Source organism: Gobio gobio, assembly GCF_949357685.1.
Source record: "Gobio gobio genome assembly, chromosome: 23".
Classification (NCBI taxonomy): domain Eukaryota; kingdom Metazoa; phylum Chordata; class Actinopteri; order Cypriniformes; family Gobionidae; genus Gobio; species Gobio gobio.
The window spans coordinates 32684011-32696232 of NC_137119.1; positions in this window are offsets into that span (position 1 = coordinate 32684011).

Below are 12222 nucleotides of genomic sequence, written 5' to 3' on the forward strand. Positions count from 1 at the left end.
CTTGTATTATGTTCAGCGGGGGAACTTTTAAATTTAGACCGCCGCCCTGCATTTCCCTCGTAGCCGAAATATGCGGTGACTGGCTCCATAACCTGTACATAAACAATCAGTGTACAGTTCTGAGAACACAGTTTGACATCCTACGTATTTAACATACTGAGTATTTATATTCTGTATGTTTTTGAACAAAAAACAGGGCAAGGCATCATGCGTTATCATGCGAAAAGACAGATGTGACACTTGTTTAGGTGACTCATTGCATTATGTGCTTTGCATCAAATTAAATAATATACAGCAAAATAACGAATTTATAGATGAAATAAAATGTACACAAACCTGTATTTTACTAGCCTGACAAGCCAGACCCACATCAAGATATTGGGTCTGGAAACTCACCATTGACAGGGCTCAATAAACGGTTGTCTTTCCCTCTGCACGCAATTGGACAGCGCCATGAGTGCCAACCAGAGCAAAGAAGGTGAAGCCGAGCAAACATTAGTTGATAGACTTTCGCCGTATCCGGTCGGCAAAACTTCGAACATTTCTTCTTTTCTTAAGAATAACTACAGTGCCGTTCTTTGTTCTTTTCTCAAAGAAAAGCTTAAATCCAAGTCTTCCAGAGTCGCAAAAGACCGCTGTTCGTCAGCTTCTTTGTTTACGGGTAGAACACAGAACCTCTGCAACTCTGCTGTGACGTGCCGTCATTATGTTAAGCCCGCCACCGACTCTACACACGCTGTAATTGGCCTGACCAAAGTTTGGTTTTTCCAGCTGTCAGCTCTACCGAGAGTTGAAATCGCTGCAAAATACATTTTCTGCCGCTAGGGTGCGTCTAGATTTCTAGGCTAGTATTTTTCCGAAGACATGCACAAATGTAATGAAGATGCTTGTCTCTGTCCTGAAGAGGTTGCTAAAAGCCCGCGATAAATAACCCCAGGGTTTTTACGTCTGGTATGACCCAAAAAGGCTCAACCCAGGATCTGGGTAGAAAACAATAACCCCAAGATTTTTTTTAGTGTAGGGTTGTCATACTTTTTTGTTTGAGCATCAGTAACTCAGTGGTTGTTTGTTCTATGATGTCTCAAATGTTGATGGTAGCCACATTTTTCCGCTACAAATATAACTCAATTATTTGAGTGAGTTAATGTCAAATACAAAGAGTTCCGTTGTTACAATCTAACCCACTACTGGGGTGAATTGTAACACGGATAAATGTACATTTACATTTACATTTAGTCATTTAGCAGACGCTTTTATCCAAAGCGACTTGCAAATGAGGGAAATAGAAGCAGCTAGAGCAGTCTAAGGGCAACAATATTAACAATATGCAAGTGCTGTAACAATTCTCAATTAATCTAGCACAGAACAGATTTTTTTATTTTTTTTTTATTTTTTTATTTATTTAATAAATAAATTAGACAGACAGACAATGAATAGAATGATAAGTGCTATTCTCGATGAAATGTAACACTAAGAGGTAAATTTGCTGAAATAACATACATACTACTATCCAATTTTTTATTAAACATCATTGAAGAACAAAGAAAAAACAGTTTTGAACAACGCAAACAATTTAAACTTTTATTGTTTTTTATTAATATATATATAACTTTATTAATAGTGCAAGACAATTGCTGATATTGCATAAAAAGCGCTGGATGGAAACATCAAGATGCGCATAAATTCGAATAATATGCTCAAAAACGTTCAGCTTTCAATTGACCTATCGGTAAGCCCCGCCCCCCCCTTAGTTACTTTTGCTAACTTGGACAAACACACGGAGTTGCTAACTGTCGTACAATGACAGCTGTCAGTGTGAAACCCTTATCCCAAGATGTTTTTGGACCCCCTCCGATTGATGGCCAAACTTAACTGATGGTTTATGAAGTTTATACATCGTTTTTCACAGCATAAGCGTTAATGTCTCATTCACAAACTCTCTCTCTCTCTGTTGCATTATCATTAACATACATAGAAAATTATACAAAAACACTCACAGTAAACAAACATGCAGTCCGTATGCCTTTTCAGGGGTGCTAATAAACTGTAAACTTTGTATCTGCAAAACAACTCTGATAAACTATTAACATTAGCTCTCCCTTTCACTATCCGTAGACTATAATCAAAATAGGAGTCCCTCCTTAGTAAGACAGATAATGCACACCTTAAACATATCTAACAAATATATACAAAAACAAGTTAGACGATAAATCACAAAAAAATCTGACATGTAGACCTTCGTTTGTGTTTTTGACCAACACTGTTAACGTTATACATCACGTGAGAACAGTTAGATATTTTGGTTTGTATGTTAGCAGAGACTCACTAACTTAATGAGAATATAACAACCATAAAATCCTCTCAGGATACCTGGAATCAGTGTTACAGTATCCCAGGCACATCGTTTTACCATTTTTGTAGCATAAACACCATCAAACCAATGAGATCTTTGGATTTTCCAATGTTTCTCTATGGCGCTGAAACCTAAAGATGTCCGAGTTCCTGTCGCCGAGCAACTGATACTCAACTGCCATTGGCTCATCTGCATTCAGCTTACCGATATGTCAGTTGGGGCAGATAATGTTAGAAGACATGCGCATAAACTATGATGGAAACACATTTACTGAATAAATCCCTCGATACGCAACAAAAAAACTCACGTGACTTCGTCTCAACAGAAGATGTGATTGATAACAAATCTATGTAAACACAACAAATCGAACTGTTTTAGCATGTGGGTTTGAAGCATAAATACAAAGCATCAAATTAAACTAGAGCTACTTTAGGTCATGCAAGTTAAATAATTGTACAATTCAATGATTGCTTGGCAAAAAATAATCTTGGTGAAAATGTTTATATTTTCTCACCTGAAAATCTGTTTTTTGGTCATAAAACCTACACATTTGCTCACAGTCACATGCAATTTATCCTGTGAGCTCAAAAAGAATAAGTGTATGATATTGATGATGTTACCACAGCTCTTTTCTGGCCTGTCAAACAGTGTTACATCTAACCCTGTGTACAACACAGTGTATGAAACAGTTTATTGAACCTTTAGACAAATTATAAAAACACTTAAAGTTTACATACCCTCAATTTCATTCAGAGGCCCAAACTGAGCAAAATAATGTCTTAGTAAGATGATATTTAAATGCTTCGTTTTATGATTTAAGCTCTGTATTTTTAATGGAATATAATGATGCTGAGAGCAAAATATCCAATTTGATACTCAGATTTTAACATGATTTTTCTAAAACACGATGTATGGATAATCAAATAAACCTAAGTTGCTTGAGTCCAGTTAGTGTTCATATAACAACATAAAGGTGTATCTTACATTTGCTTCATAAAAATCAGTAAAGATTTTACAGCAAAAGGGGACATTTTTAGAATTATACTTGCTAAAAAAGAGTAAACTTTTAATCAGATGACAGAAGGCATGAAGTCGTCTCGGTTACGTATGTAACCCTCGTTCCCTTAAGGAGGGAACGGAGACGTACGTCGGAACTGACCGACGAATTGGGATCTGTTTCAGAGACCAATCTACTTCGAGTGTATTAAAAACGAGCCAATGGACATTGGCATGCGGTGCACGCATTCCACGCGCCGCCCCGCATTGCGGGTATAAATACGGAAGTGGAAGTACCGCATATTGTTTTCAACTGAGGAGCCGAGAAGAGTGGCTCGGGCCTTCAGCTGAAGCACAGCACCTGGCGACGGGACGTACGTCTCCGTTCCCTCCTTAAGGGAACGAGGGTTACATACGTAACCGAGACGTTCCCTTTCAGTCGGTCACGTTCGACGTACGTCGGAACTGACCGACGAATTGGGATCCCTACCAAAACGCCAGGGATGCTGGCCCTTCCAGCGCCCTGCCTGAGCTCGCTGGACCACTCCTAAGTTGGAGTGGGAGTCAGGGCTCCCGGCAGGGAAGGACAGTCACTGCTGTTCCTGCAAGACCCACTCAGCGTGACTATAGGATAACGCTGGGAAAGCGTGCCCGTCTCGGGAGATGGCACGCTGCGGAGCCACATCCTTCAATGGAAGGAGAGGTGGAAATACGCATCAGGACTAACCTAACCTAGGGTAGTGCAACTATGGAAAATCTCTGGGGTGGACCCAACCTGATCCCAGGGGGGGAAGAACACATCCCAGAGATGACAGAGCGGGCTCTGTCGAGGGAAGACACGGGGCTAACCGAGCAGGGTAGCAGATACCGTGGAGAATACACATATGGGGTAGCCGTGAGGGGACCGCAACATATGGAACCCAGCCTACACACACGTTCCACAAGCATACGGGTGCAGGCCTGGCGCCAGACGGCCGCGACGTCTGGCACTGCAGGGGTGACGGAGGAGCTCGACAGGGTTAGCCGTTTCCGGGGAACACAACTGGAGAAGATAGACGCACGTATCCGGCCCAGAGGGCGGGAGTGGCGTTGCAAGCCGACACTTAGAACGGGCACTTAGCGCTACTGGCCACTGGGGGCGAGGATGCCGGAAGATACCGGCTCTACACGGAGGCTATAGATTCTAGCGAACGTGTTAGGTGTCGCCCAGCCCGCAGCTCTACAAATGTCTGTCAGCGAGGCACCTTGAGCCAGCGGCCAGGATGAAGCAACACTCCTTGTTGAGTGTGCTCGCACCCCGAACGGGCAAGGTACGTCTTGGGACTGGTAAGCCAAGACAATGGCATCCACTATCCAGTGGGCCAACCTCTGCTTGGAGACAGCCTTTCCCTTCTGCTGACCTCCGTAACAGACGAAGAGCTGCTGTGAGGATCTGAAGCTTTGAGTCCGGTCAACGTAAGCGCGAAGAGCGCGGACGGGACATAAAGCTAGGGCTGGGTCTGCCTCCTCCGAAGGCAGCGCTTGCAGGTTCACTACCTGGTCCCGGAAGGGAGTGGTAGGAACCTTGGGCACATATCCAGGCCGGGGTCTCAGGACAACGTGAGAGTTGGCCGGCCCGAATTCTAGGCACGATTCGTCGACCGAGAGTGCATGCAGGTCCCCTACCCTCTTGAAGCCAATGCAATCAGGAGAACTGTCTTCATGGACAGGATTTTTATCTCAACAGACTGCAAAGGCTCAAATGGGGGACCCTGAAGTGCTCTGAGCACCAGGGCTAAGTCCCAAGAGGGTATCGAGGTAGAACGAGGAGGATTTAGTCTCCTCGCACCTCTGAGGAACCAGACGATTAAGTCGTGCTTACCTAAGGATTTACCGTCTACTGCATCATGATACGCCGCTATTGCTGCGACGTACACTTTGAGGGTGGAGGGAGACAGCCTTCGATCCAACCCATCCTGCAGGAAGGAAAGCACAACGTTAATCGAACACTTTCGGGGGTCTTCCCGGCGGGAAGAGCACCACTCGACGAACAGGTTCCACTTCAGAGAGTAGAGGCGCCTCGTAGAGGGGGCTCTAGCTGAAGCGATGGTGTCTACCACTGCTTGTGGTAGGCCACCTAGAACCTCCGCGTCCCGTCCAGGGACCAGACATGGAGATTCCAGAGGTCTGGACGCGGGTGCCATAGAGTGCCCCGCCCCTGAGAAAGCAGGTCCTTCCTCAGGGGGATCGGCCAGGGAGGGGCTGTCGTGAGGAGTGTGAGTTCTGGGAACCAGGTCCGGTTGGGCCAGTAGGGCGCAACTAACAAGACCTGCTCCTCGTCCTCCCTGACCTTGCACAGTGTCTGTGCGAGAAGGCTCACTGGGGGGAACGCATACTTGCGTAGGTCCCGGGGCCAGCTGTGCGCCAGTGCATCTATGCCTAAGGTACCTCCGGTCAGGGAGTAGTACCACTGGCAATGGGTCGAGTCCGGAGAAGCGAACAGGTCTACCTGTGCAACTCCGAAGTGGTCCCATATCAGCTGGACGCTCCGGGGGTGGAGTCGCCATTCGCCCGGAGGTGTCGACTGGCGAGAGAGCTCGTCGGCTGTCTGGTTCAGCGCACCTGGGATGTGAATGGCACGAAGTGACCTCACAAACTTCTGACTCCACAGGAGGAGATGGCGGGCGAGCCGGAGCATGCAACGGGAGCGTAGACCACCCTGACGGTTGATGTACGCAACGGCCGCAGTGCTGTCCGAACGGACCAGTACGTGCTTGCCCCGAAGCGGTTTCTTGAACCGGGCCAGGGCAAGACGTACCGCCAGTAACTCTAGGCAATTGATATGCCAACGCAGTTGGGGCCCCGTCCACAGACCCGAAACTGCGTGCCCGTTGTACGTGGCCCCCCAGCCCGTGGATGAGGCATCCGTGAAGGCCACAGCATGCCTCGACACCTGTTCTAGGGACACTCCGGCCCGGAGAAACGAGGGGTCTGACCACGGACTGAAGGTTTGGCGACAGTAAGGAGTAACTAGGACCCGGTACTGACCGCTCTGCCACGCCCATCTCGGGACTCGGTCGTGCAACCAGCGTTGAAGCGGTCTCATATGAAGCAATCCGAGCGGCGTTACCGCGGCTGCAGATGCCATATGCCCCAGGAGCCTCTGAAATAATTTCAGTGGGACCGCTGTCCTGCCTTTGAACGTATTCAAGCAGTTCAACACTGACCGGACGCGCTCCGGAGTGAGGCGCGCCGTCCGGCTGACCGAATCCAGCTCCATACCGAGACAAGAGATCCTCTGCGTGGGACAGAGTTTGCTCTTCTCTCGGTTGACCCGAAGTCCCAACAGGCTGAGGTGACTGAGCACCATGTCCCTGTGTTCGCACAACTGCTCCCGAGACTGGGCGAGAATAAGCCAGTCGTCAAGATAGTTGAGTAAGCGAACGCCGCGTTCTCTGAGCGGAACAATGGCTGCCTCTACGCCTTTCGTGGAGACGCGAGGCGACAGGGACAGCCCGAAGGGCTTCAGGTCGATCGCTGCGAACCAATCTTGGGGACGGATGCACTGAAAATTGCGTTTCTGCATTAACATCTTGAACGGGAGCTTGTGCAGGGCCCGATTCAAAATGCGCAGGTCCAAGATTGGCCTTAACCCACCCCCTTTCTTGGGTACAATGAAGTAGGGGCTGTAGAACCCCGACCTCATATCGGCAGGAGGAACCGGCTCGACCGCGCCCTTCGCCAGCAGGACATCGATCTCGGACCGCAAGACATGGGCATCGCTGCTCCGCACGGAGGTGAAGAGGATGCCCCTGTACTTGGGAGGCCGGCGTGCGAATTGAATCGCATAGCCGAGTCTGATGGTACGGATGAGCCAGCGAGACGGCCTGGGGAGACCTAGCCAGGCCCCCAGAGACCGAACTAGCGGGATCAACGGCACCACAGACGTACCCGGGGTGAGGCAGCGAGGTGGAGTATTCAGACCCGACTCGGGAGGCCCGGAGGCGGCCCGGAGTGTTGCCTGAATACTCCAGGTGGGGCAGAGAGTGGGTGAGAAGGCCCGGGGGCGTCCTCGGTGCCCAATCTGCTGCCCCCTGGCGAGGGGTGAGAGGGGAGGAAAGGAGTGGCAAGGCCCGGGGGCGTCGCACACTGCCAACCTGTCCCTCTCTGGGCTCAGGGAGGGAAGAACTGCTCTGAGAATGTGGGTACCGCTGGACTCCGGGGAGCCAGCGGCAGGACCGAAACCAAAAAAAAATATTCTCCCCCCCGGTCCTCCTCCGGGGGAGGGAGGGGTGCGGACACCGTCTCCCCGAGCAATTCCTCTCTCGCTGGGCTGCCCGTTTCAGGGTCGCTTGCCCTTGTGCTTGCTAGCAGGCTCGCGGGACCCTGGACGGGTTGGGCACCTCCCTTGCGCCCGGCCACCTGCTGCCTGGGTGGAGGCGGACGCAGGGTGGCGCCCTCGGCGACAAGCAGATGGAGGTGCTGCGGCCGACGACTGGGTGTAGGCAGCAGCTGGTCGTCGGGGCAGATTTTTTTTATTTTTTTTTTTATTATTATTATTATTATTATTATTTTTTTAGCCACCTCTGTCTGCTTCTGGGCCACCAAGAACTGCTGGGCGAAGTTCTCGTTGGCGTCGCCGAAGAGGCCAGCCTGACAGACAGGGGCAATGAGGAACCGAACTTCGTCGGGCTCACGCATATCTGCCAGGTTTAGCCCCAGCTTCCTGGACCACTGGTGTGGACATCGCTTGACCCAGGGAGCGTGCAGTGACTTTCGTCACTCCGGAGAGCGAGGTCCATCACCGCACGCAGTTCCTGCATAACCCCTGGGTCGGGACTACCCTCATGCATGCAGGACAGAGGGCAGTGAGAGAGGGAAAAACTTATACAGGTTATGGCCCTTTTGGTGTTCCATATTTTGACACCAAATAGTTCCATGCTGTTAAATTTTTCCAATGCACATCCGGGCAGCCACCCCGGAAAGCATTGCTGTCAACTCTGAATCTGATTCAGCATGAGCACACACCATTATAGTGGGAAACTCAGCATTATCATTTCCAGCGCATAACAGCCCTCTCTCCGATGCAGCAATTGACATCTGTCCTCCGCCAGAGCGCCAAATGAAACGCTAGATCCCCTTTTTTTTTTTTTTTTTTTTTTTTTTTTTTTTTTTTTTTTTTTAAAGGACCAGCAATCCCATCTGTAAGCTACCAGCAGGCATGTGAGACAATGAGCGTGGCCGTCAGACTTGACGGCACACGGCGCGCTGAACAATCCAGCCCATATGAAAGAGCAAGGTGAACAACGCGCCGACGTGGTCATGTTCTCGTGAGAGAACATGAACCACCCACAAACAAAGTCTCAGCACGCTCGTGATGCGATAGAGGAGTGGGGGCCCGAAGAGATGTACTCGGCGGGGAAGCCCCACTGTAATCCTCAGGTCACCAGCGCTTATTAGCCAAAGTAATCCTTTTCTGGAGCCCCAGAAAAGAAACTAGATCGGGGAATAAGTGAAGGGACTCAACCCCGTTTGAGGTTTCATAGTCTCGACCGCGCATCAGAGCGCCGAGTGACGCGCTGGGTTGCCGTGACAACCCCCGCTATCAGCCGGCGCGAGACGGCACACGGCGCGCTGAACGCTCAACCCTTACGAGAAAGGTGAGACGAACAACGCGCCGACGTGACCATGCTCTCCTGAGAGAGCATGGATCACCCACGAACGCAATCACACATGTTTATATGTGAGAGAGATCGTGGCCGTCAAATGAGGACAGGAAACAACCGCATCCAGAAACACACGGTTTGAATGACATCTTGAAAAAGACGCAGGGTCAAACCGTGTTGCTCTTTTAGTGACAGAGAGAAGAGAAAACCGCTCCGAACGTGCCGAGGCACACAGGGGAATAGCCGCGGCTTACAGCGGTTTAAAGGTGCAAGCCCGCTGTAAGCACTCAGAGGGAAACGCCCAGCGAACCAACAGTTTCACTTCTGGTCGCGACCACCGCTGTACAGCACCGTCACACCGACACAGGAACAGGTAAGCTGATCTTCTCTCGTAATGTCTTGAAACTCGTTCGTAGAACACACTCTTCGCAGGAAGCATGAAAGCTCGGCTCCGAAGTTGAAAGCAATATGCGGTACTTCCACTTCCGTATTTATACCCGCAATGCGGGGCGGCGCGTGGAATGCGTGCACCGCATGCCAATGTCCATTGGCTCGTTTTTAATACACTCGAAGTAGATTGGTCTCTGAAACAGATCCCAATTCGTCGGTCAGTTCCGACGTACGTCGAACGTGACCGACTGAAAGGGAAAGTTTTATTTCAGATTTATATAATTTTTTTCTGATGAATAACGACAAAATAAAACTGAATAAATGTTCTGTAAGTGAGCCTACATTGTTCATGTCCCTCCATTGTGTGACTTTTTCACATATTCAAAATGTGCGCACACAAGATGATTGTTGCAGCTCAGTCTGTGCACAACACACCATATAAGGAGAAAAGGCGGAGCTTAAACAACTGCACACAAACCTCATTGGTTCTCTCAGCTATTGTTGACACGTGAATGTCAAAAGTGCACAATGATAGTTCCCTAACCATACTATGAGAAAAGAGCGTTTGTAAAATGTCAAAAGAAGAGCTGCTGTTGTTGTAGTAGAGTTGGCTACAGTACAGTAGTGAACGCAAATGGGGAACTTAGTATTTTTCTTAAATGGCTCACAGGATGGAAGATAGGAAAGATCGGTGACGTTGCTATTAATACATTAGGAGACTGCATGCGGGCATGTGAATGTGGGCCGCAGGACTTGATATTTACACGTCGGCTACTGCCTTTTCCACTGACATCTCCCAGATGGCCACTGCAGCAAATGCTGCCCAACACAGATCTTTACAGAGACGTCTACCAGACACTGTCTGTGGGCAAAAAGCAAATACTCTGAGCTTTTACTTGTGCTCCATTATTAAAAACAATATCCTCAGCAGATCTTTGTATAATAATCAAAATACCAAAGAGGGCAAAGGTACGGGCTCACTCGATATGAGAAAAACACAAAAACCGAGCGTGTTTTGTTAAATGTCAAAGATGGTTTCATCAGGATAGAGGTGGGTATATAAAAGCAGTTTGTTTTGCGGATAGATGTCACTTTTGATGTGGTTTAACACGTCTTGCTTTAGTTCCAGGCTTTCAGGGATGAGTTTTCTGTCTGATTTCTCTGCATTTATACCAGCAAATGAGTGTTTACCTCAGGAGCCGGGAGAAGGGATAAAGGGGCTCGAGACTTCTGCCGCAGTCATGACTTTTCTGTAAATCAATCCTCATCTGCGCAAGCTTTCTTCTGCTGGTGGGACGGGCAGACATTGCTTTGAGGCGATAGATTGAGTCTCGGCAGACACCGCGAGCGCCTCATCACCAACCGAATGACCCCGTGGTTTTCCTCAGAACGTGTTCTCCGCATACGCTCAAACAGATGGTGACTGGCATCGTTTTAATCTTTCTTTTACATGCACACTTTTCTACATGACTACAAAATTTGACAGCCGCCTAGTTCTCTTCCTAGCCGCATACATGAATGCGTAAAGCTGCCAACCTTGAGGAATGACATATTTTTTTGGGCTAACTGAAATGCAAAAGTCTGTTGTTGCACTACTTACTTACTCCAATGCAGGATTATCATTTACTAAAACTAGTAAAAACATGTTTTTCCATTGAAATAAAGCTGAAATTAAATATAAATATTAGATGAAAAAACTAAACTTAAACGGAAATTTTAATTGTTGAATGTTGAAACTATAGGAGCCACACATTACAAGATAATTGGGCTGCATGGTTTTGGGCCCAGTTCTCCCCATCGGATAGTCCTATGTAAAGTCCCGAATCTTGTTGGTCCTATAGATTATCTCATCATAATTTCCTGTGGTGTGATGTGTGTTAAGAGTGATTGAATCTGCTAGGAAAAACACCAGGGCCGCACCGATCTCAAATTGTACATATTCAGCATGTTCTACTACTATAATCGCTATTTCTTCTTGCCCGTCGTCCGCCATGTTTGTTTACTCTAGAGTCACGTTTGACTAGGAGAGATTTTGTGAGATTTTCAGTGTTCTCAGTCGGGACTCAGTCGGCTGTTTGGGAATGGAATCTGTTAGTTAGTCTTGGTCACATGTGGCACTCCACACACCACAAGAACTCATATTTTGAAAATTTTATTTGATTTTAAAAATCTTTTAGCCTGGATGCCAGCCGAACTTATCCCTGCCCACAACATTTGAGGTCGGGAAGTTCTGACTAGAATCTGAGGCTAAAAATCTTTTAGTGTGGGCCAGCCTTAACCATAAATAGCAGTTTAAGCACTAAAATTGTTACTGCAAGTAAAAGAAACCTAATGACAATGTAAAACACTAATTAAAATGACAAAAGCACATAACAAAATTACTGAAAATGAAAATGAAAAATGAAAATATAAATATAATAGCTAATTCAAACTATCAATAGAATCAGGGGAGCTAAAGCGGGGTTAGTTGTAACACGCATGGTTTAAAACTTTCCACACATGCCAGGATGACGCAACTTAGTGTATTTACTAGTTGCTATATCAACATTATATCGAGAAAAAATTGCCACAAAATGTAAAAAATCTTTTGAGGATATCACTGAACATTTATTTAACCATAGCAAAAGTACATTTCTTACGTTTATTTTTCATCTCTGTTTTTTGTGTTTATTTAAAATAAGACAAATCTGATATTATTTTAATCTTATATCTGTTATTTAACAGTTGAGATCGTTCTTTAATGCTTATCTAACAGCAGAAGACACTTGAACAAAGCGTTACAATGAGCCCCTATTAGAACTACGCTATTATATTCTATACTTTTATTAATTCTTTTGA